Source organism: Cyclopterus lumpus, chromosome 22 (assembly GCF_009769545.1).
Source record: "Cyclopterus lumpus isolate fCycLum1 chromosome 22, fCycLum1.pri, whole genome shotgun sequence".
NCBI lineage: Eukaryota > Metazoa > Chordata > Actinopteri > Perciformes > Cyclopteridae > Cyclopterus > Cyclopterus lumpus.
In genome coordinates, this window is record NC_046987.1 from 229014 (window position 1) to 256569 (window position 27556).

General features: G+C 37.4%; 21 non-coding genes across 21 annotated transcripts; 6 read left to right on the forward strand and 15 right to left on the reverse strand.

Moving 5' to 3' along the window:
• Window positions 1-405: 405 nt before the first annotated feature.
• Window positions 406-478, reverse strand: trnav-aac. The gene has a single exon. It is a non-coding gene; the product is annotated as a tRNA-Val (tRNA).
• Window positions 479-755: 277 nt separating this feature from the next.
• trnad-guc lies at window positions 756-827 on the forward strand. Its single transcript has one exon. It is a non-coding gene; the product is annotated as a tRNA-Asp (tRNA).
• A 180-nt stretch (window positions 828-1007) lies between these two features.
• On the reverse strand, window positions 1008-1080 carry trnav-cac. The gene has a single exon. It is a non-coding gene; the product is annotated as a tRNA-Val (tRNA).
• Window positions 1081-1597: 517 nt separating this feature from the next.
• trnav-aac lies at window positions 1598-1670 on the reverse strand. The gene has a single exon. It is a non-coding gene; the product is annotated as a tRNA-Val (tRNA).
• A 518-nt stretch (window positions 1671-2188) lies between these two features.
• Window positions 2189-2261, reverse strand: trnav-aac. The gene has a single exon. It is a non-coding gene; the product is annotated as a tRNA-Val (tRNA).
• Window positions 2262-2526: 265 nt separating this feature from the next.
• trnad-guc lies at window positions 2527-2598 on the forward strand. The gene has a single exon. It is a non-coding gene; the product is annotated as a tRNA-Asp (tRNA).
• Window positions 2599-2778: 180 nt separating this feature from the next.
• Window positions 2779-2851, reverse strand: trnav-cac. The gene has a single exon. It is a non-coding gene; the product is annotated as a tRNA-Val (tRNA).
• Window positions 2852-3128: 277 nt separating this feature from the next.
• trnad-guc lies at window positions 3129-3200 on the forward strand. Its single transcript has one exon. It is a non-coding gene; the product is annotated as a tRNA-Asp (tRNA).
• Window positions 3201-3380: 180 nt separating this feature from the next.
• trnav-cac lies at window positions 3381-3453 on the reverse strand. Its single transcript has one exon. It is a non-coding gene; the product is annotated as a tRNA-Val (tRNA).
• Window positions 3454-3718: 265 nt separating this feature from the next.
• trnad-guc lies at window positions 3719-3790 on the forward strand. The gene has a single exon. It is a non-coding gene; the product is annotated as a tRNA-Asp (tRNA).
• A 180-nt stretch (window positions 3791-3970) lies between these two features.
• trnav-aac lies at window positions 3971-4043 on the reverse strand. The gene has a single exon. It is a non-coding gene; the product is annotated as a tRNA-Val (tRNA).
• A 481-nt stretch (window positions 4044-4524) lies between these two features.
• On the forward strand, window positions 4525-4596 carry trnad-guc. Its single transcript has one exon. It is a non-coding gene; the product is annotated as a tRNA-Asp (tRNA).
• Window positions 4597-4776: 180 nt separating this feature from the next.
• trnav-cac lies at window positions 4777-4849 on the reverse strand. Its single transcript has one exon. It is a non-coding gene; the product is annotated as a tRNA-Val (tRNA).
• A 277-nt stretch (window positions 4850-5126) lies between these two features.
• trnad-guc lies at window positions 5127-5198 on the forward strand. Its single transcript has one exon. It is a non-coding gene; the product is annotated as a tRNA-Asp (tRNA).
• A 1353-nt stretch (window positions 5199-6551) lies between these two features.
• On the reverse strand, window positions 6552-6634 carry trnal-cag. The gene has a single exon. It is a non-coding gene; the product is annotated as a tRNA-Leu (tRNA).
• A 5698-nt stretch (window positions 6635-12332) lies between these two features.
• trnal-cag lies at window positions 12333-12415 on the reverse strand. Its single transcript has one exon. It is a non-coding gene; the product is annotated as a tRNA-Leu (tRNA).
• Window positions 12416-12632: 217 nt separating this feature from the next.
• On the reverse strand, window positions 12633-12715 carry trnal-cag. The gene has a single exon. It is a non-coding gene; the product is annotated as a tRNA-Leu (tRNA).
• A 707-nt stretch (window positions 12716-13422) lies between these two features.
• Window positions 13423-13505, reverse strand: trnal-cag. Its single transcript has one exon. It is a non-coding gene; the product is annotated as a tRNA-Leu (tRNA).
• Window positions 13506-14300: 795 nt separating this feature from the next.
• trnal-cag lies at window positions 14301-14383 on the reverse strand. The gene has a single exon. It is a non-coding gene; the product is annotated as a tRNA-Leu (tRNA).
• Window positions 14384-26412: 12029 nt separating this feature from the next.
• trnal-cag lies at window positions 26413-26495 on the reverse strand. Its single transcript has one exon. It is a non-coding gene; the product is annotated as a tRNA-Leu (tRNA).
• A 209-nt stretch (window positions 26496-26704) lies between these two features.
• Window positions 26705-26787, reverse strand: trnal-cag. The gene has a single exon. It is a non-coding gene; the product is annotated as a tRNA-Leu (tRNA).
• Window positions 26788-27556: the final 769 nt, after the last annotated feature.

Below are 27556 nucleotides of genomic sequence, written 5' to 3' on the forward strand. Positions count from 1 at the left end.
TCATTGAGTGACATTAAATGTGTAATAAACGTAAAAGCTCTCTTGTATAACTTTGCGAATTCCCTGCGAACGCCAAAAAACTAGCCAAAAAACTAGCCAAAACACTAGTGAAAAAAAGAGCCGAAAAACTAACAAAAAACATCAATATGGCAGTCCTAGTTAGTATAGTGGACAGTATCTCTGCTTGTCACGCGGAAGACCTGGGTTCGATTCCCTGACGGGGAGTTTTGTACTAGCATCTTGAGGGAATAAGAGTACAAATTCCCAGTGATGTCACTAAACAGCAGGATGAAATGACTGACAATATTATTAGTCAATCATTTTCAGCAGTTATCCTTATTATCAAGTTGACAAAAATGTCCACCTAGGCGAATTTTATTGTGTGGAGTAAGCAAGAACAAACAGTGTTTCAGCCCAGTTTCGAACTGGGGACCTTTCGCGTGTTAGGCGAACGTGATAACCACTACACTACAGGAATTACAATAGATGATGCATGCATTTGCCTGGCTTAATGCAACATTTACACAAATGCAAACATTTCTGATGCCAAATAACGTGATTTCAAACTGGATTCAGTCAAAGCGGCTTTGTCATTGAGTGACATTAAATGTGTAATAAACGTAAAAGCTCTCTTGTATAACTTTGCGAATTCCCTGCGAACGCCGAAAAACTAGCCAAAAAACTAGCCAAAAAACTAGCCAAAACACTAGTGAAAAAAAGAGCCGAAAAACTAACAAAAAACATCAATAGAGCAGTCCTCGTTAGTATAGTGGACAGTATCTCCGCTTGTCACGCGGAAGACCAGGGTTCGATTCCCTGACGGGGAGTTTTGTACTAGCATCTTGAGGGAATAAGAGTACAAATCCCGAGTGATGTCACTAAACAGCAGAATGAAATGACTGACAATATTATTAATCAATAGTTTTCAGCAGTTATCCTTATTATCAAGTTTACCAAAATGTCCACCTACGAGAATTTTATTGTGTGGGGTAAGCAAGAACAAACAGTGTTTCCGCCCAGTTTCGAACTGGGGACCTTTCGCGTGTGAGGCGAACGTGATAACCACTACACTACAGAAACTACAGAAGATGACGCATGCATTTGCCTGGCTTAATGCAACATTTACACAAATGCAAACATTTCTAATGCCAAATAACGTGATTTCAAACTGGATTCAGTCAAAGCGGCTTTGTCATTGAGTGACATTAAATGTGTAATAAACGTAAAAGCTCTCTTGTATAACTTTGCGAATTCCCTGCGAACGCCGAAAAACTAGCCAAAAAACTAGCCAAAACACTAGTGAAAAAAAGAGCCGAAAAACTAACAAAAAACATCAATATGGCAGTCCTAGTTAGTATAGTGGACAGTATCTCTGCTTGTCAAGCGGAAGACCTGGGTTCGATTCCCTGACGGGGAGTTTTGTACTAGCATCTTGAGGGAATAAGAGTACAAATTCCCAGTGATGTCACTAAACAGCAGGATGAAATGACTGACAATATTATTAGTCAATCATTTTCAGCAGTTATCCTTATTATCAAGTTGACAAAAATGTCCACCTAGGCGAATTTTATTGTGTGGAGTAAGCAAGAACAAACAGTGTTTCAGCCCAGTTTCGAACTGGGGACCTTTCGCGTGTTAGGCGAACGTGATAACCACTACACTACAGAAATTACAATAGATGAAGCATGCATTTGCCTGGCTTAATGCAACATTTACACAAATGCAAACATTTCTAATGCCAAATAACGTGATTTCAAACTGGATTCAGTCAAAGCGGCTTTGTCATTGAGTGACATTAAATGTGTAATAAACGTAAAAGCTCTCTTGTATAACTTTGCGAATTCCCTGCGAACGCCGAAAAAACTAGCCAAAAAACTAGCCAAAACACTAGTGAAAAAAAGAGCCGAAAAACTAACAAAAAACATCAATATGGCAGTCCTAGTTAGTATAGTGGACAGTATCTCTGCTTGTCACGCGGAAGACCTGGGTTCGATTCCCTGACGGGGAGTTTTGTACTAGCATCTTGAGGGAATAAGAGTACAAATTCCCAGTGATGTCACTAAACAGCAGGATGAAATGACTGACAATATTATTAGTCAATCATTTTCAGCAGTTATCCTTATTATCAAGTTGACAAAAATGTCCACCTAGGCGAATTTTATTGTGTGGGGTAAGCAAGAACAAATAGTGTTTCCGCCCAGTTTCGAACTGGGGACCTTTCGCGTGTTAGGCGAACGTGATAACCACTACACTACAGAAACTACAGAAGATGACGCATGCATTTGCCTGGCTTAATGCAACATTTACACAAATGCAAACATTTCTGATGCCAAATAACGTGATTTCAAACTGGATTCAGTCAAAGCGGCTTTGTCATTGAGTGACATTAAATGTGTAATAAACGTAAAAGCTCTCTTGTATAACTTTGCGAATTCCCTGCGAACGCCGAAAAACTAGCCAAAAAACTAGCCAAAACACTAGTGAAAAAAAGAGCCGAAAAACTAACAAAAAACATCAATATGGCAGTCCTCGTTAGTATAGTGGACAGTATCTCCGCTTGTCACGCGGAAGACCAGGGTTCGATTCCCTGACGGGGAGTTTTGTACTAGCATCTTGAGGGAATAAGAGTACAAATCCCGAGTGATGTCACTAAACAGCAGAATGAAATGACTGACAATATTATTAATCAATAGTTTTCAGCAGTTATCCTTATTATCAAGTTTACCAAAATGTCCACCTACGAGAATTTTATTGTGTGGGGTAAGCAAGAACAAACAGTGTTTCCGCCCAGTTTCGAACTGGGGACCTTTCGCGTGTGAGGCGAACGTGATAACCACTACACTACAGAAACTACAGAAGATGACGCATGCATTTGCCTGGCTTAATGCAACATTTACACAAATGCAAACATTTCTGATGCCAAATAACGTGATTTCAAACTGGATTCAGTCAAAGCGGCTTTGTCATTGAGTGACATTAAATGTGTAATAAACGTAAAAGCTCTCTTGTATAACTTTGCGAATTACCTGCGAACGCCGAAAAACTAGCCAAAAAACTAGCCAAAAAACTAGCTAAAACACTAGTGAAAAAAAGAGCCGAAAAACTAACAAAAAACATCAAATGAGCATTCCTCGTTAGTATAGTGGACAGTATCTCTGCTTGTCACGCGGAAGACCAGGGTTCGATTCCCTGACGGGGAGTTTTGTACTAGCATCTTGAGTGAATAAGAGTACAAATCCCGAGTGATGTCACTAAACAGCAGGATGAAATGACTGACAATATTATTAGTCAATCATTTTCAGCAGTTATCCTTATTATCAAGTTTACCAAAATGTCCACCTACGAGAATTTTATTGTGTGGGGTAAGCAAGAACAAACAGTGTTTCCGCCCAGTTTCGAACTGGGGACCTTTCGCGTGTGAGGCGAACGTGATAACCACTACACTACAGAAACTACAGAAGATGACGCATGCATTTGCCTGGCTTAATGCAACATTTACAGAAATGCAAACATTTCTAATGCCAAATAACGTGATTTCAAACTGGATTCAGTCAAAGCGGCTTTGTCATTGAGTGACATTAAATGTGTAATAAACGTAAAAGCTCTCTTGTATAACTTTGCGAATTCCCTGCGAACGTCGAAAAACTAGCCAAAAAACTAGCCAAAACACTAGTGAAAAAAAGAGCCGAAAAACTAACAAAAAACATCAATATGGCAGTCCTCGTTAGTATAGTGGACAGTATCTCCGCTTGTCACGCGGAAGACCAGGGTTCGATTCCCTGACGGGGAGTTTTGTACTAGCATCTTGAGGGAATAAGAGTACAAATCCCGAGTGATGTCACTAAACAGCAGAATGAAATGACTGACAATATTATTAATCAATAGTTTTCAGCAGTTATCCTTATTATCAAGTTTACCAAAATGTCCACCTACGAGAATTTTATTGTGTGGGGTAAGCAAGAACAAACAGTGTTTCCGCCCAGTTTCGAACTGGGGACCTTTCGCGTGTTAGGCGAACGTGATAACCACTACACTACAGAAACTACAGAAGATGACGCATGCATTTGCCTGGCTTAATGCAACATTTACACAATTGCAAACATTTCTGATGCCAAATAACGTGATTTCAAACTGGATTCAGTCAAAGCGGCTTTGTCATTGAGTGACATTAAATGTGTAATAAACGTAAAAGCTCTCTTGTATAACTTTGCGAATTCCCTGCGAACGCCGAAAAACTAGCCAAAAAACTAGCCAAAAAACTAGCCAAAACACTAGTGAAAAAAAGAGCCGAAAAACTAACAAAAAACATCAATATGGCAGTCCTAGTTAGTATAGTGGACAGTATCTCTGCTTGTCACGCGGAAGACCAGGGGTCGATTCCCTGACGGGGAGTTTTGTACTAGCATCTTGAGGGAATAAGAGTACAAATTCCCAGTGATGTCACTAAACAGCAGCCGAAAAAACTAGCCAAAACACTAGTGAAAAAAAGAGCCGAAAAACTAACAAAAAACATCAATATGGCAGTCCTCGTTAGTATAGTGGACAGTATCTCCGCTTGTCATGCGGAAGACCTGGGTTCGATTCCCTGACGGGGAGTTTTGTACTAGCATCTTGAGGGAATAAGAGTACAAATCCCGAGTGATGTCACTAAACAGCAGAATGAAATGACTGACAATATTATTAATCAATAGTTTTCAGCAGTTATCCTTATTATCAAGTTTACCAAAATGTCCACCTACGAGAATTTTATTGTGTGGGGTAAGCAAGAACAAACAGTGTTTCCGCCCAGTTTCGAACTGGGGACCTTTCGCGTGTGAGGCGAACGTGATAACCACTACACTACAGAAACTACAGAAGATGACGCATGCATTTGCCTGGCTTAATGCAACATTTACACAAATGCAAACATTTCTAATGCCAAATAACGTGATTTCAAACTGGATTCAGTCAAAGCGGCTTTGTCATTGAGTGACATTAAATGTGTAATAAACGTAAAAGCTCTCTTGTATAACTTTGCGAATTCCCTGCGAACGCCGAAAAACTAGCCAAAAAACTAGCCAAAAAACTAGCCAAAACACTAGTGAAAAAAAGAGCCGAAAAACTAACAAAAAACATCAATATGGCAGTCCTCGTTAGTATAGTGGACAGTATCTCCGCTTGTCACGCGGAAGACCAGGGTTCGATTCCCTGACGGGGAGTTTTGTACTAGCATCTTGAGGGAATAAGAGTACAAATCCCGAGTGATGTCACTAAACAGCAGAATGAAATGACTGACAATATTATTAATCAATAGTTTTCAGCAGTTATCCTTATTATCAAGTTTACCAAAATGTCCACCTACGAGAATTTTATTGTGTGGGGTAAGCAAGAACAAACAGTGTTTCCGCCCAGTTTCGAACTGGGGACCTTTCGCGTGTGAGGCAAACGTGGAGACTGCGACCTGAACGCAACGCCTTAGACCGCTCGGCCATCCTGACTTCCAAAAGCCTAAATTCTGTGGAAATCATCGTAGATATCATACAGTGGTGCAATAATAACAACACAAGATCCATCCATCCATCCATCCATTTTCAATACCGCTTATCCTCATTAGGGTCGCGGGGGCGCTGGAGCCTATCCCAGCTGACATAGGGCGAAGGCAGGGGACACCCTGGACAGGCCGCCAGTCCATCGAGGGCACATGTAGGGACATACAACCATTCACTCTCACATTCACATTCACACCTATGGGCAATTTAGAGATCAATTAAGCTGCAGCATGTCTTTGGACTGTGGGAGGAAGCCGGAGAGCCCGGAGAGAACCCACGCTGCCACGAGGAGAACATGCAAACTACTACACCACCGTGCAGCCCCACAACACAAGATCATTAATTCTTAATATAATAATATAATATAACAACGACAAAATAATATAATTCCAACAATTGTTGTTGTTGTTTTATTATATATTTCCCAACATCATATTATTATCATCATACCGGCTTTCAAAGGGTAATAACCAATTTCTGTCAGAAGTGGGATTTGAACCCACGCCTCCAGTGGAGACTGCGACCTGAAATACTGTGGAAAATCATCGTAGTGGTGCAATAATAACAACACAAGATCGTTAATTCTTAATAATATAATATAATATAACAACGAAAAAATAATATAATTCCAACAATTGTTGTTGTATTATATTATTTTTTTCCCAACATCATATTACTATCATCATACCGGCTTTCAACCGGTAATAAACACTTTCTGTCAGAAGTGGGATTCGAACCCACGCCTCCAGTGGAGACTGCGACCTGAACGACTTAGACCGCTCGGCCATCCTGACTTCCAAAAGCCTAAATTCTTCTTAGCCTAAATACTGTGGAAATCATCGTAGATATCATAAGGTGGTGCAATAATTACAACACAAGATCGTAAATTCTTAATATAATAATATAATATAATATAACGACAAAATAATATAATTCCTACAATTGTTGTTATATTATATTATTTTTTTCCCAACATCATATTATTATCATCATACCGGCTTTCAACCGGTAATAAACACTTTCTGTCAGAAGTGGGATTTGAACCCACGCCTCCAGTGGAGACTGCGACCTGAACGCAGCGCCTTAGACCGCTCGGCCATCCTGACTTACAAAAGCCTAAATACTGTGGAAATCATCGTAGATATCATAAGGTGGTGCAATAATTACAACACAAGATCGTAAATTCTTAATATAATAATATAATATAATATAACGACAAAATAATATAAGTTCAATTGTTGTTGTTGTTTTATTATATATTTCCCAACATCATATTATTATCATCATACCGGCTTTCAACCGGTAATAAACACTTTCTGTCAGAAGTGGGATTCGAACCCACGCCTCCAGTGGAGACTGCGACCTGAACCTTAGACCGCTCGGCCATCCTGACTTACAAAAGCCTAAATTCTGTGGAAATCATCGTAGATATCATATGGTGGTGCAATAATAACAACACAAGATCCATCCATCCATCCATCCATTTTCAATACCGCTTATCCTCATTAGGGTCGCGGGGGCGCTGGAGCCTATCCCAGCTGACATAGGGCGAAGGCAGGGGACACCCTGGACAGGCCGCCAGTCCATCGAGGGCACATGTAGGGACATACAACCATTCACTCTCACATTCACATTCACACCTATGGGCAATTTAGAGATCAATTAAGCTGCAGCATGTCTTTGGACAGTGGGAGGAAGCCGGAGAGCCCGGAGAGAACCCACGCTGCCACGAGGAGAACATGCAAACTACTACACCACCGTGCAGCCCCACAACACAAGATCATTAATTCTTAATATAATAATATAATATAACAACGACAAAATAATATAATTCCAACAATTGTTGTTGTTGTTTTATTATATATTTCCCAACATCATATTATTATCATCATACCGGCTTTCAACCGGTAATAAACACTTTCTGTCAGAAGTGGGATTCGAACCCACGCCTCCAGTGGAGACTGCGACCTGAACCTTAGACCGCTCGGCCATCCTGACTTACAAAAGCCTAAATTCTGTGGAAATCATCGTAGATATCATATGGTGGTGCAATAATTACAACGACAAAATAATATAATTCCAACAATTGTTGTTGTTGTTTTATTATAATAATAAATTATTATGTAATAAACACTTTCTGACAGAAGTGGGATTCGAACCCACGCCTCCAGTGGAGACTGCGATCTGAACGCAGCGCCTTAGACTGCTCGGCCATCCTGACTTTCAAAAGCCTAAATACTGTGGAAATCATCGTATTGGTGCAATAATAACAACACAAGTTCGTTAATTCTTAATATAATAATATAATATAATATAACGACAAAATAATATAATTCCAACAATTGTTGTTGTTGTTTTATTATAATAATACATTATTATGTAATAAACAATTACAACACAAGATCGTAAATTCTTAATATAATAATATAATATAATATAACAACGACAAAATAATACAATTCCAACAATTGTTGTTGTTGTTATATTATTTTTTTCCCAACATCATATTACTATCATCATACCGGCTTTCAACCGGTAATAAACACTTTCTGTCAGAAGTGGGATTCGAACCCACGCCTCCAGTGGAGACTGCGACCTGAACCTTAGACCGCTCGGCCATCCTGACTTACAAAAGCCTAAATTCTGTGGAAATCATCGTAGATATCATATGGTGGTGCAATAATTACAACGACAAAATAATATAATTCCAACAATTGTTGTTGTTGTTTTATTATAATAATAAATTATTATGTAATAAACACTTTCTGACAGAAGTGGGATTCGAACCCACGCCTCCAGTGGAGACTGCGATCTGAACGCAGCGCCTTAGACTGCTCGGCCATCCTGACTTTCAAAAGCCTAAATACTGTGGAAATCATCGTATTGGTGCAATAATAACAACACAAGATCGTTAATTCTTAATATAATAATATAATATAATATAACGACAAAATAATATAATTCCAACAATTGTTGTTGTTGTTTTATTATAATAATACATTATTATGTAATAAACACTTTCTAACAGAAGTGGGATTCGAACCCACGCCTCCAGTGGAGACTGCGACCTGAACGCAGCGCCTTAGACCGCTCGGCCATCCTGACTTACAAAAGCCTAAATACTGTGGAAATCATCGTAGATATCATAAGGTGGTGCAATAATTACAACACAAGATCGTAAATTCTTAATATAATAATATAATATAACGACAAAATAATATAATTCCTACAATTGTTGTTATATTATATTATTTTTTTCCCAACATCATATTATTATCATCATACCGGCTTTCAACCGGTAATAAACACTTTCTGTCAGAAGTGGGATTCGAACCCACGCCTCCAGTGGAGACTGCGACCTGAACGCAGCGCCTTAGACTGCTCGGCCATCCTGACTTTCAAAAGCCTAAATACTGTGGAAATCATCGTAGTGGTGCAATAATAACAACACAAGATCGTAAATTCTTAATATAATAATATAATATAATATAACAACGACAAAATAATATAATTCTAACAATTGTTGTTGTTGTTATATTATTTTTTTCCCAACATCATATTACTATCATACCGGCTTTCAACCGGTAATAAACACTTTCAGTCAGAAGTGGGATTCGAACCCACGCCTCCAGTGGAGACTGCGACCTGAACGCAGCGCCTTAGACCGTTCGGCCATCCTGACTTACAAAAACCTAAATACTGTGGAAATCATCGTAGATATCATAAGGTGGTGCAATAATTACAACACAAGATCGTAAATTCTTAATATAATAATATAATATAACGACAAAATAATATAAGTTCAATTGTTGTTGTTGTTTTATTATATATTTCCCAACATCATATTATTATCATTATACCGGCTTTCAACCGGTAATAAACACTTTCAGTCAGAAGTGGGATTCAAACCCACGCCTCCAGTGGAGACTGCGACCTGAACGCAGCGTCTTAGACCGCTCGGCCATCCTGACTTACAAAAGCCTAAATTCTGTGGAAATCATCGTAGATATCATATGGTGGTGCAATAATTACAACACAAGATCGTAAATTCTTAATATAATAATATAATATAACAACGACAAAATAATATAATTCCAACAATTGTTGTTGTAGTTTTATTATATATTTCCCAACATCATATTATTATCATTATACCGGCTTTCAATCGGCAATAAACACTTTCAGTCAGAAGTGGGATTCGAACCCACGCCTCCAGTGGAGACTGCGACCTGAACGCAGCGCCTTAGACCGCTCGGCCATCCTGACTTACAAAAGCCTAAATTCTGTGGAAATCATCGTAGATATCATACAGTGGTGCAATAATAACAAGACAAGATCGTTAATTCTTAATATAATAATATAATATAACAACGACAGAATAATATAATTCCAACAATTGTTGTTGTTGTTATATTATATTATTTTTTTCCCAACATCATATTACTATCATCATACCGGCTTTCAACCGGTAATAAACACTTTCTGTCAGAAGTGGGATTCGAACCCACGCCTCCAGTGGAGACTGCGACCTGAACCTTTGACCGCTCGGCCATCCTGACTTTCAAAAGCCTAAATACTGTGGAAATCATCGTAGTGGTGCAATAATAACAACACAAGATCGTTAATTCTTAATATAATAATATAATATAATATAACGACAAAATAATATAATTCCACCAATTGTTGTTGTTTTATTATAACAATACATTATTATGTAATAAACAATTACAACACAAGATCGTAAATTCTTAATATAATAATATAATATAATATAACAACGACAAAATAATACAATTCCAACAATTGTTGTTGTTGTTTTATTATTTTTTTCCCAACATCATATTACTATCATCATACCGGCTTTCAACCGGTAATAAACACTTTCTGTCAGAAGTGGGATTCGAACCCACGCCTCCAGTGGAGACTGCGACCTGAACCTTAGACCGCTCGGCCATCCTGACTTACAAAAGCCTAAATTCTGTGGAAATCATCGTAGATATCATATGGTGGTGCAATAATTACAACGACAAAATAATATAATTCCAACAATTGTTGTTGTTGTTTTATTATAATAATAAATTATTATGTAATAAACACTTTCTGACAGAAGTGGGATTCGAACCCACGCCTCCAGTGGAGACTGCGATCTGAACGCAGCGCCTTAGACTGCTCGGCCATCCTGACTTTCAAAAGCCTAAATACTGTGGAAATCATCGTATTGGTGCAATAATAACAACACAAGATCGTTAATTCTTAATATAATAATATAATATAACGACAAAATAATATAATTCCAACAATTGTTGTTGTTGTTTTATTATAATAATAAATTATTATGTAATAAACACTTTCTAACAGAAGTGGGATTCGAACCCACACCTCCAGTGGAGACTGCGACCTGAACGCAGCGCCTTAGACCGCTCGGCCATCCTGACTTACAAAAGCCTAAATACTGTGGAAATCATCGTAGATATCATAAGGTGGTGCAATAATTACAACACAAGATCGTAAATTCTTAATATAATAATATAATATAACGACAAAATAATATAATTCCTACAATTGTTGTTATATTATATTATTTTTTTCCCAACATCATATTATTATCATCATACCGGCTTTCAACCGGTAATAAACACTTTCTGTCAGAAGTGGGATTCGAACCCACGCCTCCAGTGGAGACTGCGACCTGAACGCAGCGCCTTAGACTGCTCGGCCATCCTGACTTTCAAAAGCCTAAATACTGTGGAAATCATCGTAGTGGTGCAATAATAACAACACAAGATCGTAAATTCTTAATATAATAATATAATATAATATAACAACGACAAAATAATATAATTCTAACAATTGTTGTTGTTGTTATATTATTTTTTTCCCAACATCATATTACTATCATACCGGCTTTCAACCGGTAATAAACACTTTCAGTCAGAAGTGGGATTCGAACCCACGCCTCCAGTGGAGACTGCGACCTGAACGCAGCGCCTTAGACCGTTCGGCCATCCTGACTTACAAAAACCTAAATACTGTGGAAATCATCGTAGATATCATAAGGTGGTGCAATAATTACAACACAAGATCGTAAATTCTTAATATAATAATATAATATAACGACAAAATAATATAAGTTCAATTGTTGTTGTTGTTTTATTATATATTTCCCAACATCATATTATTATCATTATACCGGCTTTCAACCGGTAATAAACACTTTCAGTCAGAAGTGGGATTCAAACCCACGCCTCCAGTGGAGACTGCGACCTGAACGCAGCGCCTTAGACCGCTCGGCCATCCTGACTTACAAAAGCCTAAATTCTGTGGAAATCATCGTAGATATCATATGGTGGTGCAATAATTACAACACAAGATCGTAAATTCTTAATATAATAATATAATATAACAACGACAAAATAATATAATTCCAACAATTGTTGTTGTTGTTTTATTATATATTTCCCAACATCATATTATTATCATTATACCGGCTTTCAATCGGCAATAAACACTTTCAGTCAGAAGTGGGATTCGAACCCACGCCTCCAGTGGAGACTGCGACCTGAACGCAGCGCCTTAGACCGCTCGGCCATCCTGACTTACAAAAGCCTAAATACTGTGGAAATCATCGTAGATATCATAAGGTGGTGCAATAATTACAACACAAGATCGTAAATTCTTAATATAATAATATAATATAACGACAAAATAATATAATTCCTACAATTGTTGTTATATTATATTATTTTTTTCCCAACATCATATTATTATCATCATACCGGCTTTCAACCGGTAATAAACACTTTCTGTCAGAAGTGGGATTCGAACCCACGCCTCCAGTGGAGACTGCGACCTGAACGCAGCGCCTTAGACCGCTCGGCCATCCTGACTTCCAAAAGCCTAAATTCTGTGGAAATCATCGTAGATATCATACAGTGGTGCAATAATAACAACACAAGATCGTTAATTCTTAATATAATAATATAATATAACAACGACAGAATAATATAATTCCAACAATTGTTGTTGTTGTTATATTATATTATTTTTTTCCCAACATCATATTACTATCATCATACCGGCTTTCAACCGGTAATAAACACTTTTTGTCAGAAGTGGGATTCGAACCCACGCCTCCAGTGGAGACTGCGACCTGAACGCAGCGCCTTAGACCGCTCGGCCATCCTGACTTACAAAAGCCTAAATTCTGTGGAAATCATCGTAGATATCATATGGTGGTGCAATAATTACAACGACAAAATAATATAATTCCAACAATTGTTGTTGTTGTTTTATTATAATAATAAATTATTATGTAATAAACACTTTCTGACAGAAGTGGGATTCGAACCCACGCCTCCAGTGGAGACTGCGATCTGAACGCAGCGCCTTAGACTGCTCGGCCATCCTGACTTTCAAAAGCCTAAATACTGTGGAAATCATCGTATTGGTGCAATAATAACAACACAAGATCGTTAATTCTTAATATAATAATATAATATAACAACGACAAAATAATATAATTCCTACAATTGTTGTTATATTATATTATTTTTTTCCCAACATCATATTACTATCATCATACCGGCTTTCAACCGGTAATAAACACTTTCTGTCAGAAGTGGGATTCGAACCCACGCCTCCAGTGGAGACTGCGACCTGAACCTTTGACCGCTCGGCCATCCTGACTTACAAAAGCCTAAATACTGTGGAAATTATCGTAGATATCATAAGGTGGTGCAATAATTACAACACAAGATTGTAAATTCTTAATATAATAATATAATATAACGACAAAATAATATAATTCCTACAATTGTTGTTATATTATATTATTTTTTTCCCAACATCATATTATTATCATCATACCGGCTTTCAACCGGTAATAAACACTTTCTGTCAGAAGTGGGATTCGAACCCACGCCTCCAGTGGAGACTGCGACCTGAACGCAGCGCCTTAGACCGTTCGGCCATCCTGACTTACAAAAACCTAAATACTGTGGAAATCATCGTAGATATCATAAGGTGGTGCAATAATTACAACACAAGATCGTAAATTCTTAATATAATAATATAATATAACGACAACATAATATAAGTTCAATTGTTGTTGTTGTTTTATTATATATTTCCCAACATCATATTATTATCATTATACCGGCTTTCAACCGGTAATAAACACTTTCAGTCAGAAGTGGGATTCAAACCCACGCCTCCAGTGGAGACTGTGACCTGAACGCAGCGCCTTAGACCGCTCGGCCATCCTGACTTACAAAAGCCTAAATTCTGTGGAAATCATCGTAGATATCATATGGTGGTGCAATAATTACAACACAAGATCGTAAATTCTTAATATAATAATATAATATAACAACGACAAAATAATATAATTCCAACAATTGTTGTTGTTGTTTTATTATATATTTCCCAACATCATATTATTATCATTATACCGGCTTTCAATCGGCAATAAACACTTTCAGTCAGAAGTGGGATTCGAACCTACGCCTCCAGTGGAGACTGCGACCTGAACGCAGCGCCTTAGACCGCTCAGCCATCCTGACTTACAAAAGCCTAAATTCTGTGGAAATCATCGTAGATATCATATGGTGGTGCAATAATTACAACACAAGATCGTAAATTATTAATATAATAATATAATATAATATAACGACAAAATAATATAAGTTCAATTGTTGTTGTTGTTTTATTATATATTTCCCAACATCATATTATTATCATCATACTGGCTTTCAACCGGTAATAAACACTTTCTGTCAGAAGTGGGATTCGAACCCACGCCTCCAGTGGAGACTGCGACCTGAACGCAGCGCCTTAGACCGCTCGGCCATCCTGACTTACAAAAGCCTAAATACTGTGGAAATCATCGTAGATATTATAAGGTGGTGCAATAATTACAACACAAGATCGTAAATTCTTAATATAATAATATAACGACAAAATAATATAAGTTAAATTGTTGTTGTATTATATATTTCCCAACATCATATTGAACGCAGCTCCTTAGACCGCTCGGCCATCCTGACTTACAAAAGCCTAAATACTGTGGAAATCATCGTAGATATTATAAGGTGGTGCAATAATTACAACACAAGATCGTTAATTATTAATATAATAATATAATATAATATAACAACGACAAAATAATATAATTCCAACAATTGTTGTTGTTGTTATATTATATTATTTTTTTCCCAACATCATATTACTATCATCATACCGGCTTTCAACCGGTAATAAACATTTTCAGTCAGAAGTGGGATTCGAACATACGCCTCCAGTGGAGACTGCGACCTGAACGCAGCGCCTTAGACCGCTCGGCCATCCTGACTTACAAAAGCCTAAATACTGTGGAAATCATCGTAGATATCATAAGGTGGTGCAATAATTAGTTGGAATGCTTCAACTTATTATTATTATTATTATTATTCTATTTCTTCCGTACGTATTTTGAACTGTATCTAGTCCTTCATATTTTCAGCTCTAGAAACCGTTCAAATATTAAAAAATTCAACTCCTTCGGGAATCAAGCGCTATGACTTTTCAACTTTTCAAATCTTCATATTATAAATCTTTTTATAGTTTTTTTTAAAATGGGATCACAATGGAGAAAATGTTAAACTTTTAAAACCTTATAACATCTTCATACTTTCAGCTAAAGACACCATTTAAATTTTCAAATGTTGACAGAATCTTCAACTATTACTGTATATTTTCAAATATCTTTTATATTTTCATATCTTCAAATAATGAATATTTATATGGAATAAAAAATGAATGGGTTCCTATGGAGGGAAACTTCAAATCCGCTTAAACTTTTTCAACTTTAAAACCTTCCAATGTCCGCATGCTTTCAGCTAGAGACACCATTTAACTTTTGAAATGTAGATAAAATCGTTAGCTATAACTTTATAATTTAGCTTCTTTTGATAACTTTTATACTTATTTTATTGTCCCCGTTTTAGTTTGATGTGTTTTCAGCCCGTTTGAGAGTTTTCAATGATTGTGTGAGTGGAAGCTTAGAGCTGTGACGTCATCGCTAGAGTGGAGTGAAGCTTCAGGATCGTCCGAAAAAAAGATTTGTAAATTGTCACTACAGCCACACCGTTTACTCTTTATACACCATTTATGGATAAAAACGTAGGGATTCTTGTGCCGGTCCTTACATGTGTCGATAGAATCCACGATGTTTCCCACACTTGTCAGGAGAACGCTTAACGAGGGAGCAAGTCCAGTCTCTGCCCCATAGAGCCCCATTATATCTTTCCCTCCAAAACGTCTTCTCACAGACGATGGCACCTGATTTGTAAATCGCGACTAGAGACACATCGTGTAACATACAGACCCACAAGCAACATTTATGGGTTCGCAAGAGTCTTGTGTCTCAGGAAATATAATTATATTGGGGGGTTACTTTTGAAGTTCTATATGATATTAAGCTTTTTCCGAAAAAAATAAATGAATGGGAGGCTATGGGAGCTATTTTTCACAGCAAAAACTCAGTCACTCATGACATGTGATTAGCTGCACCTGTGTCACTCATGACACAGGTGCAGCTAATCAGAGCAGTCTCACACTTATTCTGGTTTTAGCTACATTTAGAGGACACACACAAACACACACACACAGAGCAGCTACAGGCTGTCTGTCTTTCTGTCTTCCCTTTCAAAATAAAAGCCCCAAGAGTCACACACAGGTATTCTCATTCGTCTGTCCGTCTGTCTGTCTGTCTGTCTTCCCTTTCAAAATAAAAGCCCCAAGAGTCACACACAGGTATTCTCATTCCTCTGTCTGTCTGTCTGTCTTCCCTTTAAAAATAAAAGCCCCAAGAGTCACACACAGGTATTCTCATTCCTCTGTCTGTCTGTCTGTCTTCCCTTTCAAAATAAAAGACCCAAGAGTCACACACAGGTACTCATTCCTCTGTCTGTCTGTCTGTCTGTCTTCCCTTTCAAAATAAAAGCCCCAAGAGTCACACACAGGTATTCTCATTCCTCTGTCTGTCTGTCTTCCCTTTCGAAATAAAAGCCCCAAGAGTCACACACAGGTATTCTCATTCCTCTGTCTGTCTGTCTGTCTGTCTTCCCTTTCAAAATAAAAGCCCCAAGAGTCACACACAGGTATTCTCATTCCTCTGTCTGTCTGTCTGTCTTTCTGTCTTCCCTTTCAAAATAAAAGCCCCAAGAGTCACACACAGGTATTCTCATTCCTCTGTCTGTCTTCCCTTTCAAAATAAAAGCCCCAAGAGTCACACACAGGTATTCTCATTCGTCTGTCTGTCTGTCCTTTCAAAATAAAAGCCCCAAGAGTCACACACAGGTATTCTCATTCGTCTGTCTGTCTGTCTTCCCTTTCAAAATAAATCCCCAAGAGTCACACACCTATTCTCATTCCTCTGTCTGTCTGTCTTCCCTTTCAAAATAAAAGCCCCAAGAGTCACACACAGGTATTCTCATTCGTCTGTCTGTCTGTCTTCCCTTTCAAAATAAAAGCCCCAAGAGTCACACACAGGTATTCTCATTCGTCTGTCTGTCTGTCTTCCCTTTCAAAATAAAAGCCCCAAGAGTCACACACCTATTCTCATTCGTCTGTCTGTCTGTCTGTCCTTTCAAAATAAAAGCCCCAAGAGTCACACACAGGTATTCTCATTCGTCTGTCTGTCTGTCTTCCCTTTCAAAATAAAAGCCCCAAGAGTCACACACAGGTATTCTCATTCGTCTGTCTGTCTGTCTTCCCTTTCAAAATAAAAGCCCCAAGAGTCACACACAGGTATTCTCATTCGTCTGTCTGTCTGTCTTCCCTTTCAAAATAAAAGCCCCAAGAGTCACATACAGGTATTCTCATTCCTCTGTCTGTATGTCTGTCTGTCTTCCCTTTCAAAATAAAAGCCCCAAGAGTCACACACAGGTATTCTCATTCGTCTGTCTGTCTGTCTTCCCTTTCAAAATAAAAGCCCCAAGAGTCACACATAGGTATTCTCATTCGTCTGTCTGTCTGTCTTCCCTTTCAAAATAAAAGCCCCAAGAGTCACACATAGGTATTCTCATTCGTCTGTCTGTCTTCCCTTTCAAAATAAAAGCCCCAAGAGTCACACATAGGTATTCTCATTCGTCTGTCTCTCTGTCTGTCTGTCTTCTTTTTCAAAATAAAAGCCCCAAGAGTCACACACAGGTATTCTCATTCCTCTGTCTGTCTGTCTGTCTGTCTGTCTGTCTTTCTGTCTTCCCTTTCAAAATAAAAGCCCTAAGAGTCACACACAGGTATTCTCATTCCTCTGTCTGTCTGTCTGTCTCTCTCCTTTCTTGGATTGTAATTCATCTCTTGGATTATTTAGATGATGCAGTTTTCCTTTCAATTTGTCCAATTATACATTTAAACAAGGATTTTCAGCAATTCAGTTAAATGCATTTGGGCTTCAACACTTTTCAGCAGGTAGTTTGACTTTTCTGTATTTTTTCATATATTCGTCTATTCCGCTATTTTCATATATATTCAGCTATTTTCATATATATTCGCTATTTTCAGATATATTCAGCAAGTTTAAGCTATTTTCAGCTGTTTTCATCAATCTTCAGCTATTTCTTTTAACATTTCAGCTTCAAGCTTCAAATGTTCAGCTTTTTTCAGTTACTGTTTTATATATTTCAGCTTCATTCTTCAGATTTTAGCATTCCAACGCATTTTCAGCAGGAAATGCTCTTTCTAGTTAGTTGGAATGCTTCAGCAGTCCAACTATTGTTCTTGTAAGCTTTCTTCAACTTATTATTATTATTCTATTTCTTCCGTACGTATTTTGAACTGTATCTAGTCCTTCATATTTTCAGCTCTAGAAACCGTTCAAATATTAAAAAATTCAACTCCTTCGGGAATCAAGCGCTATGACTTTTCAACTTTTCAAATCTTCATATTATAAATCTTTTTATAATTTTTTTTAAAATGGGATCACAATGGAAAAAATGTTAAACTTTTAAAACCTTATAACATCTTCATACTTTCAGCTAAAGACACCATTTAAATTTTCAAATGTTGACAGAATCTTCAACTATTACTGTATATTTTCAAATATTTTTTATATTTTCATATCTTCAAATAATGAATATTTATATGGAATAAAAAATGAATGGGTTCCTATGGAGGAAAACTTCAAATCCGCTTAAACTTTTTCAACTTTAAAACCTTCCAATGTCCGCATGCTTTCAGCTAGAGACACCATTTAACTTTTGAAATGTAGATAAAATCGTTAGCTATAACTTTATAATTTAGCTTCTTTTGATAACTTTTATACTTATTTTATTGTCCCCGTTTTAGTTTGATGTGTTTTCAGCCCGTTTGAGAGTTTTCAATGATTGTGTGAGTGGAAGCTTAGAGCTGTGACGTCATCGCTAGAGTGGAGTGAAGCTTCAGGATCGTACGAAAAAAAGATTTGTAAATTGTCACTACGGCCACACCGTTTACTCTTTATACACCATTTATGGATAAAAACGTAGGGATTCTTGTGCCGGTCCTTACATGTGTCGATAGAATCCACGATGTTTCCCACACTTGTCAGGAGAACGCTTAACGAGGGAGCAAGTCCAGTCTCTGCCCCATAGAGCCCCATTATATCTTTCCCTCCAAAACGTCTTCTCACAGACGATGGCACCTGATTTGTAAATCGCGACCAGAGACACATCGTGTAACATACAGACCCACAAGCAACATTTATGGGTTCGCAAGAGTCTTGTGTCTCAGGAAATATAATTATATTGGGGGGTTACTTTTGAAGTTCTATATGATATTAAGCTTTTTCCGAAATAAATAAATAAACTGAAGTCTATGAAGATATTCTTCAAAGCAAAAACTCTGTGTCACTCATGACATGTGATTAGCTGCACCTGTGTCATTCATGACACAGGTGCAGCTAATCACAGCAGTCTCACACTTATTCTGGTTTTAGCTACATTAAGAGGACACACGCAAACACACACACAGAGCAGCTACAGGCTGTCTGTCTTTCTGTCTTCCCTTTCAAAATAAAAGCCCCAAGAGTCACACACAGGTATTCTCATTCCTCTGTCTGTCTGTCTGTCTGTCTGTCTTTCCTTTCAAAATAAAAGCCCCAAGAGTCACACACAGGTATTCTCATTCGTCTGTCTGTCTGTCTGTCTGTCTTCCCTTTCAAAATAAAAGCCCCAAGAGTCACACATAGGTATTCTCATTCGTCTGTCTGTCTGTCTCTCTGTCTGTCTTCCCTTTCAAAATAAATGCCCCAAGAGTCACACACAGGTATTCTCATTCGTCTGTCTGTCTGTCTTCCCTTTCAAAATAAAAGCCCCAAGAGTCACACACAGGTATTCTCATTCCTCTGTCTGTCTGTCTGTCTTTCTGTCTTCCCTTTCAAAATAAAAGCCCCAAGAGTCACACATAGGTATTCTCATTCATCTGTCTGTCTGTCTTCCCTTTCAAAATAAAAGCCCCAAGAGTCACACACAGGTATTCTCATTCGTCTGTCTGTCTTCCCTTTCAAAATAAATGCCCCAAGAGTCACACACAGGTATTCTCATTCGTCTGTCTGTCTGTCTTCCCTTTCAAAATAAAAGCCCCAAGAGTCACACACAGGTATTCTCATTCCTCTGTCTGTCTGTCTGTCTTTCTGTCTTCCCTTTCAAAATAAAAGCCCCAAGAGTCACACATAGGTATTCTCATTCATCTGTCTGTCTGTCTTCCCTTTCAAAATAAAAGCCCCAAGAGTCACACACAGGTATTCTCATTCGTCTGTCTGTCTGTCTTCCCTTTCAAAATAAAAGCCCCAAGAGTCACACACAGGTATTCTCATTCCTCTGTCTGTCTGTCTTTTTGTCTTCCCTTTCAAAATAAAAGCCCCAAGAGTCACACATAGGTATTCTCATTCGTCTGTCTGTCTGTCTTCCCTTTCAAAATAAAAGCCCCAAGAGCCACACATAGGTATTCTCATTCGTCTGTCTGTCTGTCTTCCCTTTCAAAATAAAAGCCCCAAGAGTCACACATAGGTATTCTCATTCGTCTGTCTGTCTGTCTTCCCTTTCAAAATAAAAGCCCCAAGAGTCACACACAGGTATTCTTATTCCTCTGTCTGTCTGTCTGTCTGTCTGTCTGTCTCTCTCTCTCCTTTCTTGGATTGTAATTCATCTCTTGGATTATTTAGATGATGCAGTTTTCCTTTCAATTCGTCCAATTATACATTTAAACAAGGATTTTCAGCAATTCAGTTAAATGCATTTGGGCTTCAACACTTTTCAGCAGGTAGTTTGACTTTTCTGTATTTTTTCATATATTCGTCTATTCCGCTATTTTCATATATATTCAGCTATTTTCATATATATTTGCTATTTTCAGATATATTCAGCAAGTTTAAGCCATTTTCAGCTGTTTTCATCAATCTTCAGCTATTTCTTTTAACATTTCAGCTTCAAGCTTCAAATGTTCAGCTTTTTTCAGTTACTGTTTTATATATTTCAGCTTCATTCTTCAGATTTTAGCATTCCAACGCATTTTCAGCAGGAAATGCTCTTTCTAGTTATTATTATTATTCTATTTCTTCCGTACGTATTTTGAACTGTATCTAGTCCTTCATATTTTCAGCTCTAGAAACCGTTCAAATATTAAAAAATTCAACTCCTTCGGGAATTAAGCGCTATGACTTTTCAACTTTTCAACTTTTCAAATCTTCATATTATAAATCTTTTTATAGTTTTTTTTTAAATGGGATCACAATGGAGAAAATGTTAAACTTTTAAAACCTTATAACACACACAAACACACACACACAGAGCAGCTACAGGCTGTCTGTCTTTCTGTCTTCCATTTCAAAATAAAAGCCCCAAGAGTCACACACAGGTATTCTCATTCCTCTGTCTGTCTGTCTGTCTTCCCTTTCAAAATAAAAGCCCCAAGAGTCACACACGTATTCTCATTCCTCTGTCTGTATGTCTGTCTGTCTGTCTTCCCTTTCAAAATAAAAGCCCCAAGAGTCACACACAGGTATTCTCATTCGTCTGTCTGTCTTCCCTTTCAAAATAAAAGCCCCAAGAGTCACACATAGGTATTCTCATTCGTCTGTCTGTCTTCCCTTTCAAAATAAAAGCCCCAAGAGTCACACATAGGTATTCTCATTCGTCTGTCTGTCTGTCTTCCCTTTCAAAATAAAAGCCCCAAGAGTCACACACAGGTATTCTCATTCCTCTGTCTGTCTGTCTGTCTCTCTCTCTCTCTCTGTCTTCCCTTTTAAAAATAAAAGCCCCAAGAGTCACACACAGGTATTCTCATTCCTCTGTCTGTCTGTCTGTCTCTCTCCTTTCTTGGATTGTAATTCATCTCTTGGATTATTTAGATGATGCAGTTTTCCTTTCAATTTGTCCAATTATACATTTAAACAAGGATTTTCAGCAATTCAGTTAAATGCATTTGGGCTTCAACACTTTTCAGCAGGTAGTTTGACTTTTCTGTATTTTTTCATATATTCGTCTATTCCGCTATTTTCATATATATTCAGCTATTTTCATATATATTCGCTATTTTCAGATATATTCAGCAAGTTTAAGCCATTTTCAGCTGTTTTCATCAATCTTCAGCTATTTCTTTTAACATTTCAGCTTCAAGCTTCAAATGTTCAGCTTTTTTCAGTTACTGTTTTATATATTTCAGCTTCATTCTTCAGATTTTAGCATTCCAACGCATTTTCAGCAGGAAATGCTCTTTCTAGTTAGTTGGAATGCTTCAGCAGTCCAACTATTGTTCTTGTAAGCTTTCTTCAACTTATTATTATTATTCTATTTCTTCCGTACGTATTTTGAACTGTATCTAGTCCTTCATATTTTCAGCTCTAGAAACCGTTCAAATATTAAAAAATTCAACTCCTTCGGGAATCAAGCGCTATGACTTTTCAACTTTTCAAATCTTCATATTATAAATCTTTTTATAATTTTTTTTAAAATGGGATCACAATGGAAAAAATGTTAAACTTTTAAAACCTTATAACATCTTCATACTTTCAGCTAAAGACACCATTTAAATTTTCAAATGTTGACAGAATCTTCAACTATTACTGTATATTTTCAAATATTTTTTATATTTTCATATCTTCAAATAATGAATATTTATATGGAATAAAAAATGAATGGGTTCCTATGGAGGAAAACTTCAAATCCGCTTAAACTTTTTCAACTTTAAAACCTTCCAATGTCCGCATGCTTTCAGCTAGAGACACCATTTAACTTTTGAAATGTAGATAAAATCGTTAGCTATAACTTTATAATTTAGCTTCTTTTGATAACTTTTATACTTATTTTATTGTCCCCGTTTTAGTTTGATGTGTTTTCAGCCCGTTTGAGAGTTTTCAATGATTGTGTGAGTGGAAGCTTAGAGCTGTGACGTCATCGCTAGAGTGGAGTGAAGCTTCAGGATCGTACGAAAAAAAGATTTGTAAATTGTCACTACGGCCACACCGTTTACTCTTTATACACCATTTATGGATAAAAACGTAGGGATTCTTGTGCCGGTCCTTACATGTGTCGATAGAATCCACGATGTTTCCCACACTTGTCAGGAGAACGCTTAACGAGGGAGCAAGTCCAGTCTCTGCCCCATAGAGCCCCATTATATCTTTCCCTCCAAAACGTCTTCTCACAGACGATGGCACCTGATTTGTAAATCGCGACCAGAGACACATCGTGTAACATACAGACCCACAAGCAACATTTATGGGTTCGCAAGAGTCTTGTGTCTCAGGAAATATAATTATATTGGGGGGTTACTTTTGAAGTTCTATATGATATTAAGCTTTTTCCGAAATAAATAAATAAACTGAAGTCTATGAAGATATTCTTCAAAGCAAAAACTCTGTGTCACTCATGACATGTGATTAGCTGCACCTGTGTCATTCATGACACAGGTGCAGCTAATCACAGCAGTCTCACACTTATTCTGGTTTTAGCTACATTAAGAGGACACACGCAAACACACACACAGAGCAGCTACAGGCTGTCTGTCTTTCTGTCTTCCCTTTCAAAATAAAAGCCCCAAGAGTCACACACAGGTATTCTCATTCCTCTGTCTGTCTGTCTTTCCTTTCAAAATAAAAGCCCCAAGAGTCACACACAGGTATTCTCATTCGTCTGTCTGTCTGTCTGTCTTCCCTTTCAAAATAAAAGCCCCAAGAGTCACACATAGGTATTCTCATTCGTCTGTCTGTCTGTCTCTCTGTCTGTCTTCCCTTTCAAAATAAATGCCCCAAGAGTCACACACAGGTATTCTCATTCGTCTGTCTGTCTGTCTTCCCTTTCAAAATAAAAGCCCCAAGAGTCACACACAGGTATTCTCATTCCTCTGTCTGTCTGTCTGTCTTTCTGTCTTCCCTTTCAAAATAAAAGCCCCAAGAGTCACACATAGGTATTCTCATTCATCTGTCTGTCTGTCTTCCCTTTCAAAATAAAAGCCCCAAGAGTCACACACAGGTATTCTCATTCGTCTGTCTGTCTTCCCTTTCAAAATAAATGCCCCAAGAGTCACACACAGGTATTCTCATTCGTCTGTCTGTCTGTCTTCCCTTTCAAAATAAAAGCCCCAAGAGTCACACACAGGTATTCTCATTCCTCTGTCTGTCTGTCTGTCTGTCTTTCTGTCTTCCCTTTCAAAATAAAAGCCCCAAGAGTCACACATAGGTATTCTCATTCATCTGTCTGTCTGTCTTCCCTTTCAAAATAAAAGCCCCAAGAGTCACACACAGGTATTCTCATTCGTCTGTCTGTCTGTCTTCCCTTTCAAAATAAAAGCCCCAAGAGTCACACACAGGTATTCTCATTCCTCTGTCTGTCTGTCTGTCTTTTTGTCTTCCCTTTCAAAATAAAAGCCCCAAGAGTCACACATAGGTATTCTCATTCGTCTGTCTGTCTGTCTTCCCTTTCAAAATAAAAGCCCCAAGAGCCACACATAGGTATTCTCATTCGTCTGTCTGTCTGTCTTCCCTTTCAAAATAAAAGCCCCAAGAGTCACACATAGGTATTCTCATTCGTCTGTCTGTCTGTCTTCCCTTTCAAAATAAAAGCCCCAAGAGTCACACACAGGTATTCTTATTCCTCTGTCTGTCTGTCTGTCTGTCTGTCTCTCTCTCTCCTTTCTTGGATTGTAATTCATCTCTTGGATTATTTAGATGATGCAGTTTTCCTTTCAATTCGTCCAATTATACATTTAAACAAGGATTTTCAGCAATTCAGTTAAATGCATTTGGGCTTCAACACTTTTCAGCAGGTAGTTTGACTTTTCTGTATTTTTTCATATATTCGTCTATTCCGCTATTTTCATATATATTCAGCTATTTTCATATATATTTGCTATTTTCAGATATATTCAGCAAGTTTAAGCCATTTTCAGCTGTTTTCATCAATCTTCAGCTATTTCTTTTAACATTTCAGCTTCAAGCTTCAAATGTTCAGCTTTTTTCAGTTACTGTTTTATATATTTCAGCTTCATTCTTCAGATTTTAGCATTCCAACGCATTTTCAGCAGGAAATGCTCTTTCTAGTTATTATTATTATTCTATTTCTTCCGTACGTATTTTGAACTGTATCTAGTCCTTCATATTTTCAGCTCTAGAAACCGTTCAAATATTAAAAAATTCAACTCCTTCGGGAATTAAGCGCTATGACTTTTCAACTTTTCAACTTTTCAAATCTTCATATTATAAATCTTTTTATAGTTTTTTTTTAAATGGGATCACAATGGAGAAAATGTTAAACTTTTAAAACCTTATAACACACACAAACACACACACACAGAGCAGCTACAGGCTGTCTGTCTTTCTGTCTTCCATTTCAAAATAAAAGCCCCAAGAGTCACACACAGGTATTCTCATTCCTCTGTCTGTCTGTCTGTCTTCCCTTTCAAAATAAAAGCCCCAAGAGTCACACACGTATTCTCATTCCTCTGTCTGTATGTCTGTCTGTCTGTCTTCCCTTTCAAAATAAAAGCCCCAAGAGTCACACACAGGTATTCTCATTCGTCTGTCTGTCTTCCCTTTCAAAATAAAAGCCCCAAGAGTCACACATAGGTATTCTCATTCGTCTGTCTGTCTTCCCTTTCAAAATAAAAGCCCCAAGAGTCACACATAGGTATTCTCATTCGTCTGTCTGTCTGTCTTCCCTTTCAAAATAAAAGCCCCAAGAGTCACACACAGGTATTCTCATTCCTCTGTCTGTCTGTCTTTCTGTCTTCCCTTCAAAATAAAAGCCCCAAGAGTCACACACAGGTATTCTCATTCCTCTGTCTGTCTGTCTGTCTCTCTCCTTTCTTGGATTGTAATTCATCTCTTGGATTATTTAGATGATGCAGTTTTCCTTTCAATTTGTCCAATTATACATTTAAACAAGGATTTTCAGCAATTCAGTTAAATGCATTTGGGCTTCAACACTTTTCAGCAGGTAGTTTGACTTTTCTGTATTTTTTCATATATTCGTCTATTCCGCTATTTTCATATATATTCAGCTATTTTCATATATATTCGCTATTTTCAGATATATTCAGCAAGTTTAAGCCATTTTCAGCTGTTTTCATCAATCTTCAGCTATTTCTTTTAACATTTCAGCTTCAAGCTTCAAATGTTCAGCTTTTTTCAGTTACTGTTTTATATATTTCAGCTTCATTCTTCAGATTTTAGCATTCCAACGCATTTTCAGCAGGAAATGCTCTTTCTAGTTACAACACAAGATCGTAAATTCTTAATATAATAATATAATATAATATAACAACGACAAAATAATATAATTCCAACAATTGTTGTTGTTGTTATATTATATATTTCCCAAGATCATATTACTATCATCATACCAGCTTTTAACCGGTAATAAACCCTTTCTGTCAGAAGTGGGATTCGAACCCACGCCTCCAGTGGAGACTGCGACCTGAACGCAGCGCCTTAGACCGCTCGGCCATCCTGACTTCCAAAAGCCTAAATTCTGTGGAAATCATCGTAGATATCATACAGTGGTGCAATAATAACAACACAAGATCGTTAATTCTTAATATAATAATATAATATAACGACAAAATAATATAATTCCAACAATTGTTGTTGTTGTTTTATTATATATTTCCCAACATCATATTATTATCATCATACCGGCTTTTAAAAGGTAATAAACACTTTCTGTCAGAAGTGGGATTCGAACCCACGCCTCCAGTGGAGACTGCGACCTGAACGCAGCGCCTTAGACCGCTCGGCCATCCTGACTTACAAAAGCCTAAATTCTGTGGAAATCATCGTAGATATCATACAGTGGTGCAATAATAACAACACAAGATCGTTAATTCTTAATATAATAATATAATATAACAACGACAAAATAATATAATTCCAACAATTGTTGTTGTTGTTATATTATATTATTTTTTTCCCAACATCATATTACTATCATCATACCGGCTTTCAACCGGTAATAAACACTTTCTGTCAGAAGTGGGATTCGAACCCACTCATCCAGTGGAGACTGCGACCTGAACCTTAGACCGCTCAGCCATCCTGACTTACAAAAGCCTAAATTCTGTGGAAATCATCGTAGATATCATATGGTGGTGCAATAATTACAACGACAAAATAATATAATTCCAACAATTGTTGTTGTTGTTTTATTATAATAATAAATTATTATGTTATAAACACTTTCTGACAGAAGTGGGATTCGAACCCACGCCTCCAGTGGAGACTGCGACCTGAACGCAGCACCTTAGACTGCTCGTTCATCCTGACTTTCAAAAGCCTAAGTACTGTGGAAATCATCGTAGTGGTGCAATAATAACAACACAAGATCGTTAATTCTTAATATAATATAATATAACGACAAAATAATATAAGTTCAATTGTTGTTGTTGTTTTATTATATATTTCCCAACATCATATTATTATCATTATACCGGCTTTCAACCGGTAATAAACACTTTCTGTCAGAAGTTGTGATTCGAACCACGCCTCCAGTGGAGACTGCGACCTGAACGCAGCGCCT